Source organism: Phyllobates terribilis, unplaced genomic scaffold (genome assembly GCF_046119375.1).
Source record: "Phyllobates terribilis strain yellow unplaced genomic scaffold, ASM4611937v1 Scaffold_2__4_contigs__length_985480577, whole genome shotgun sequence".
NCBI classification, from domain to species: domain Eukaryota; kingdom Metazoa; phylum Chordata; class Amphibia; order Anura; family Dendrobatidae; genus Phyllobates; species Phyllobates terribilis.
This window is the reverse complement of record NW_027362762.1, coordinates 525,045,198-525,051,730: the sequence shown is the minus strand read 5'-3', so window position 1 is coordinate 525,051,730 and position 6,533 is coordinate 525,045,198. Positions and strand designations below refer to the sequence as shown.

Genomic DNA, 6,533 nt, shown 5'->3' with positions numbered 1-6,533 from the left:
CTTCAGCCTCAACAAACTATTTTATGCTGAAGGGAGAGACCCCCCTGTGATGACATCACAGGCGCTGGACTCCACCCTTCAGATTTGTATTAAAAACCTGTTTTTTGGGATAACTCATCACGTGTTGATCCCAGAAGCCCAAAAGTGATATCATATTTTCTATTATGATTTTATCTTCAGTTAGAAACCTCACATCGCATAGCTGCAGTCTGCTATCCTGGTGTTTTTGCGCTACAACTCCCTGATTTTGCTTACAGCACTGGAAAACTATGGATGCATTCCTGGGCTGGTTCGGTCACTAAAAATATGGGTCCCGTTATTGTTGGATGTATGGAACTCACAATATTTCATTTTGGAGTCGGCCTGGCTACCGCTGGTTGCCGGGAATTGTTTGTGAGTGCCTTTGAACTTAAGGAACCATTTCCTCTTTCCTCCAAACTCTGGCTTGGGAGAAGGTGTCAATCTATCTCAGGTCTGTGTAAAGAGGAAATACATTTGCATTTTAGTTAGCTTGTACAGTTCTTGGCTGGCATTGTTTGTGTAAGGCCTCCCTCATGACTGTGCTAATTGGGGCTTTTGTGCTGAGCAGAAGGGGAATAAGGGAGTGGGGTGAACATCTATGTCAGGCAAATATGGATGAACATTTTGCTGACATTAATATTTCCCTGACATTTTACAAAATGTTTATTTTTAAAATATATTTAATGATGTTCTTGCAACAATAATATGATGACATGTGATGCCTGCATAGTAAAAGACCTTGGTTATTTGTTCAGATGGTTGGTTTTTATTTTCATACATACATTAACAAAGAGACTAAAAACTCATGTTTAATTTCAAATGTCATCGGTGACAGTGTGTTTGTTGGTGTTGTGTTTAATGCTAAGATAATGACACCCAGAACATTTTATTAACAAAACATAAGGTTTCATTAACGTACAATGGGTGGGCAAATAACCCACAAATCAAATTGCATGACATTGCACCTAATGTCAGCAAACATGGTACATTCATGGGCCCAGAGTGTGTTGCCACTCTGGCAATATTTAAGCATGTATAATGAAAATAACATCACAACACAATGTGTGTGATGTTGTATACAGACTGTGTACATCAAGTTTGTGGGATCACTGACGACATAAGCAACAATCCTAACAATTGTGGGTTAACAATGGTACAGTAAGCATACAAGCAACTATCTGTCTTAAAATATGGAATACAACCAACATTAAAAGTACAACATCATAATGTGTATTTTGGTTTCACAAAAAAACAGGATGTAACCACAAAATGTATTAAAAAAAAAAAAAATTGGAGGAGAGACAAATAAGGAGATCACAGTGAAGTTGGATTTCGGCCTATGCTGAGCCAGATAATAAAAGCATCTGGCATGGAGAGAGGGTTGCCATCATGCCCGTGGCAATCACGCACATTGGCAATTCACATGGCCTCTTAAACATACCCCTTCCCCTCACCCTCTCTCCATGCTGGCTCGTTTTATTATGTGGCACACCCTAGCCTCACTTCACCATGCCATCCTTATTTGTTGCTCATCCTACATATATTCTCATATTTGTTCTAACCAAATGGGGTAATAATCCTCAATGCATTTATTGTTTACAATATCCCTTATGACTACACCAGATGTTTTTAACGGATCAGACGATGCTTCAATGACATAGACAAGGTTGAAATTAAACACAAATCAGCCTAGTTGAAAAATAACTAATTGAAAATGTTGTCCAAAACAAACAAACAAACATTTGGTTAACTTTTTTAAAATTTAGGAATGAGGTATTTGTTATTTTGTCTGGGGAAAAGGAAGTCTTTGCAATGGGTGTGTAACATTTTCCACAAACAAAAATAAGCTCTCAACCCACGTCTAGGATCCTCATTGTCTTGCAAGTACCTAACTAATGTTTCTAATCAATTTGGAAAAAAAGCCAATTAAAAACATTTTAACCTACAATTCTATCTAATGTTGACATTATTTGATTCACTCTATTTGACATGGAACCCTACCCTCTGGTGACATAAAATAATCGCAAAAAATATACCTGACTCAAAGGCCAGAGGTATCAGCTTGTGGAACACGCAGAATGTCCTTTGGTACTGGCACGCTTAACATTGTCACATCCTCAGCATCATCCAAGGATGCCTCATGTGTTCGTGCAAAATTATGCAAGAGGATGCTTGCCTTTACGGCTGCCTTGACATTGGCCAGATGCATTTGTATAGCACTGTCAAATATACGCTACTTAGAGGTTAACAATCCAAAAGCACACTCAACAAATCGACGGGCTTTCGTCAGTCGCATGGTAAAAATGCGGCTTCGTGTGTCCAAACCTCTCCCCGCAAATGGCCTCAAAACATGGCGTGAAAGTGCAAAACCCTCATCGCAACCATCAGCAACCATAATAAGTGGTGCAGGTAGACCAGAGGCTCCTGGAAGTGCACATGAGTGGGGAAGGTTTACATTAATTTCAGCAAGCCGCCTAGCAAATCTGGAAGAGCAAAAGAAGCGAGCATCCGACGCACTCCCATAGGCACCAATGTCAGCAATTACAAAACAGTAGTTACTGTCAGCTAAAGCCAGCAGCACTACTGTGAAAAATTTTTTGTAATTAAAGAATTGTGACCCTGAGTTTGGCGGTCTCTTGAAATGAATGTGCTTCCCATCTAGTGCACCTATACGATTAGGAAACTGTGCTGCTTCCGTGAATCCCTGGGCAATCCTCACCCAGTCATGTGTGGTTGGCTGAGGCATCAACCGGCTCTTCAGTTTGTCCCAAATAATATCACAGGTTGACCACACAATCTGGGATATCGTCTACGTGCCAAGGAGGAACTGAAAAGGGAGTGAAATAAATGAATTGCCAGTAGCCAGGATTCTGAAATTACAAAAAATAAAAAACTTAAAAGCATAATTCAAACATAAAGTCCAAAATGTTACAGTTCACGAATAAGCAATGTACACAGATTTGGTTACAAAATGGGGAATACAGTGAAGAACACATTAGAGTCAGAAATTGTAAACCCAAAAATTCACACCTATCTGTAAGGTGCCCCAGCGAGGTAGTCGTGGGCGAGTTGTGGCCCCTGCTTGCTTTGGCACCTTACAGACAATTCGTGTCCTCCCTCTGATGTGTGGCTGTGCATGTGCCATTCTTCACTTACTTCACACCATCCGGTCGCGGCTGTATCCATACATTTCTCTTCTGGGACCAGGGCAATATTAATTTCAGAGGACACAAAGTTATTAACCATAACTGGGGTTTTACTTGGGGGAAAGGAGTAATTACAATATTTACAGTCTGGTAGATTGGATAAGGCCCAACAGGTTCTTGTCTCCCATACAGGTGCTAAAATCATCTTCTGCCCTGGTGCCCTCTATAGGTGAAGCATCTCTCTGTTTCTATTCCTTAGCCTAAGAGATGATTCCTCACCAGCGACAGTGTGCCCAGATCCTTTATCTCCCTCACGGCTTATCCTGGAGTCCTAGTTTCCTCTGTTACCTGCAGACTAGAAGTGCCCCGGGTCCTCAATACCTCCGTTGAGTTTCTCCGGCCGGCTATTGGGACTCCTGCGTGAGGAGATATTTACACTACGGATTCACTGTCTGAAGGTAGAGAGCCCCCGTCTACCCTAGCAGCCAATTTCTCTGGACGTCCGCATGTAAGAGTTCCTGTCATGTCCCTGGCAGGGCTTCAGCTGAGCTCAAAAATAATGGCTGCAGCTATTTTTAGCACACCCAGAGGCTCCACCCACTAAGCCATCTGCTTAGCAACTGACTAGCCTCTCACTGACAACTGTGCCCAGCAGTGGCATCTTGTGGCTGATAAAAAGTACTGCAGCCCCACAAGGAATTATATCTAACCTCTAGACATGCCCAACGTCTATCCCTGTCACTACGTTCCCCCTTACTCCACTGACTGCGCCACTGAAATTAACCCCGTAACTTGACCTAATAGCAGTTCAGAGAGTGCCTAACTATGGGGATATGTAATTCTAACTACAGTACTTCAGTCCCAGGGGAAGGTTACACCCTTCCTCACTATTACATATCCATATTCAAAACATGGCAAATGTGTGGGCTGAAATAAACACCACAACTATGAAGGAAGCACACAGGTGTTACATATACTGGAGAGCTGCCAAATGATGGATGACACATGTGGGGAAGGGGAATGGCTTTAGCTTGGATTTAATTTTGCATATGTCAAAAATTTTGGTTGCATTTGATACATTTATACTTGGACATTACTAAAACATGGCCAGCACTTATAAATAATGATTACTGGCAAACATAGTTAAGTGGTTATCAAAAAAGAGTGAGAAACAAACTTACCTCAGGGTTACTAGGAAACACTCCTCTGGAGAAATGCTTAGTCGCATGCAGGTGTCTTGTTTAAGTAGGAAACGATGCAAATCCTCAAGGAGTTTGTCAAAACAACACATGGACATAAAAGGATACTTGCGAAGTTCATTATACAAAGTATGAAAATGACCATATGCCTCACGTTGCAAGAGGAGAGGGTGAACCCATAGTCTTTTGTGACGCCGTGGTTCTTTACCAAGCATATGGCGGCGAACCCCAAAATGACGGGACACAAGCCAGGCCAACCACAACAACGCCTCATTTGAAACAGACATATTTGGCAAACCACAGAACTACTAACAAACCAGCCAAAGAAAAAAATGTGCGAGCTAATTGTCTTTTTAAAGCTTTAAAAAGCTAATTAGTAAATTTGTGCACCTTTTCAAGATAAAAACATGTAGTTAAAGGAATAACCCTTTTATTTCCAAAACAAATTTGACCTTACAGTATGTATTCACACGGAAAGCACCCGGATGTTAACCACGGACACACGTATAGCACACGGAAACAACACGTAAAAGACAAACGGATACACGGACAGCTCCGGTACCGTTTTTTCCGGTACCAGAAAAAAAGGACGTGTGAAACCGGCCTAATACTCACCTCTCCTCGCTGGCCGCTGCAGTGCTCCGGACTCCTCAGCATCGCCGTCTTCCCGCTCTCTCACTTGTAACTCTCAGAGCAGAGGGCACACTATAGTGATGTCACCGCGCCCTCTGCCCTGACACGTCACAGTGTCAGAAGACACGGAAGACGCTGAAGCTGCAGAGGAACGGAGAGAGGTAAGTATTGCAAGTCCCGGGGCCCTGAGTAAGTGGGGGGGCCAACTCACGAGCCTCATAGTGTGCCGGGGTCCCCAACGGCAAGTGGGCCCCTCCACTTGCTCAGGGCCCTGGCACTTGCACGGGTGAACTGGGTGCTGACGCTGGCCCTGTCAGACAGACATGCAGAGGTGGCAAAGACTAAATGAATGTATCAAGCAGATGCAAGCAATGCTGCATGAGGCTGATTAGCAGAGGAGTGCACAAGTCGCGAGTTACCACCGTGACACAATATTTTTATTGTTTTTACATTTTCAGGGATATTTTTAATCTCATTCCGACAATAATACCATGAGTGAAGGGGAATTATCATATAGGTTCACAAAACCCAAGTCTATGACAACAGCTTCAGCAGCATGACATTCTACTTTTCTCTGTCTGAACTGTGGACAGTGCTCTAATATTCTGAAAAGTATCAACACCATAAATCTTCATTCTGGCCAAGACTATGCAACAAATTCCTTTACCTGTGATTCATTATTTGTTATGTATGTGATTAGATGCCCTTGCAGTCCTGTATACATTGGAGAGACTACCCTTGTGATACATATGTATCTCGATATGTAGTCTTATTTCTTCTTATCACACATAGCATACCTTGTTCAATAGGCCCTTTCATTTTATTTACACTTTTGTTAAGATTTTTATTTTTACATTGCCATATTATGTAATTTAATATCTCCTTTTTCTATTCTTTCATCAATCTTTTTTTAATTGTCTCTTTTTTTCTCTCCTATATTTACATGCCATTTCCATCACCTTATCATTCTCCTACGCCCACTTTCACTGTATATATGTTATTTATGCCTCGTGCCCCATTTCCGTTAGGCATATTTGCCATTACCAATGCTCCACTTCCGCTGGATATTTGTCATTTGACACATATCACAACACTTCTAGGTCGTGCTTACTCGGTATCTAAACATAACAGATTTCAAACTTACCGACATCTCATCAGCGATACACATAACAGCACCCTCTCTTGGGAATGTTTTTTCCATTCATTCATGGTTAGTACATTATCTGTTTAACCTCTCCCCGAATGAGCCATTTTCCGTTTCTGCGCTGTTCTTTTCCAATACCCATAACAATTTGGATTTTTGGTACAAGGAGCTGTGTGAGGGCTTGTTTTTGCACCCCGACCTGATACTTTTATTGGGATAGATACAATGTTATATGTATGTATAGTGGGTACGGAGAGTAATCAGACCCCTCTAAATTTTTCACGCTTTGTTTCATTGCACCCATTTGGTAAATTCTAAAAAAGTTCATTTTTTTTCTCATTAATGTATACTCTGCACCCCATATTTACTGAAAAAAAAACAGAAATGTTC

At 41.6% G+C, this 6,533-nt stretch overlaps 1 pseudogene; it reads right to left on the bottom strand.

Moving 5' to 3' along the window:
- Window positions 1-1,934: 1,934 nt before the first annotated feature.
- On the bottom strand, window positions 1,935-4,640 carry LOC141252859 (uncharacterized; annotated as a pseudogene).
- Between the last annotated feature and the right edge of the window lie 1,893 nt (window positions 4,641-6,533).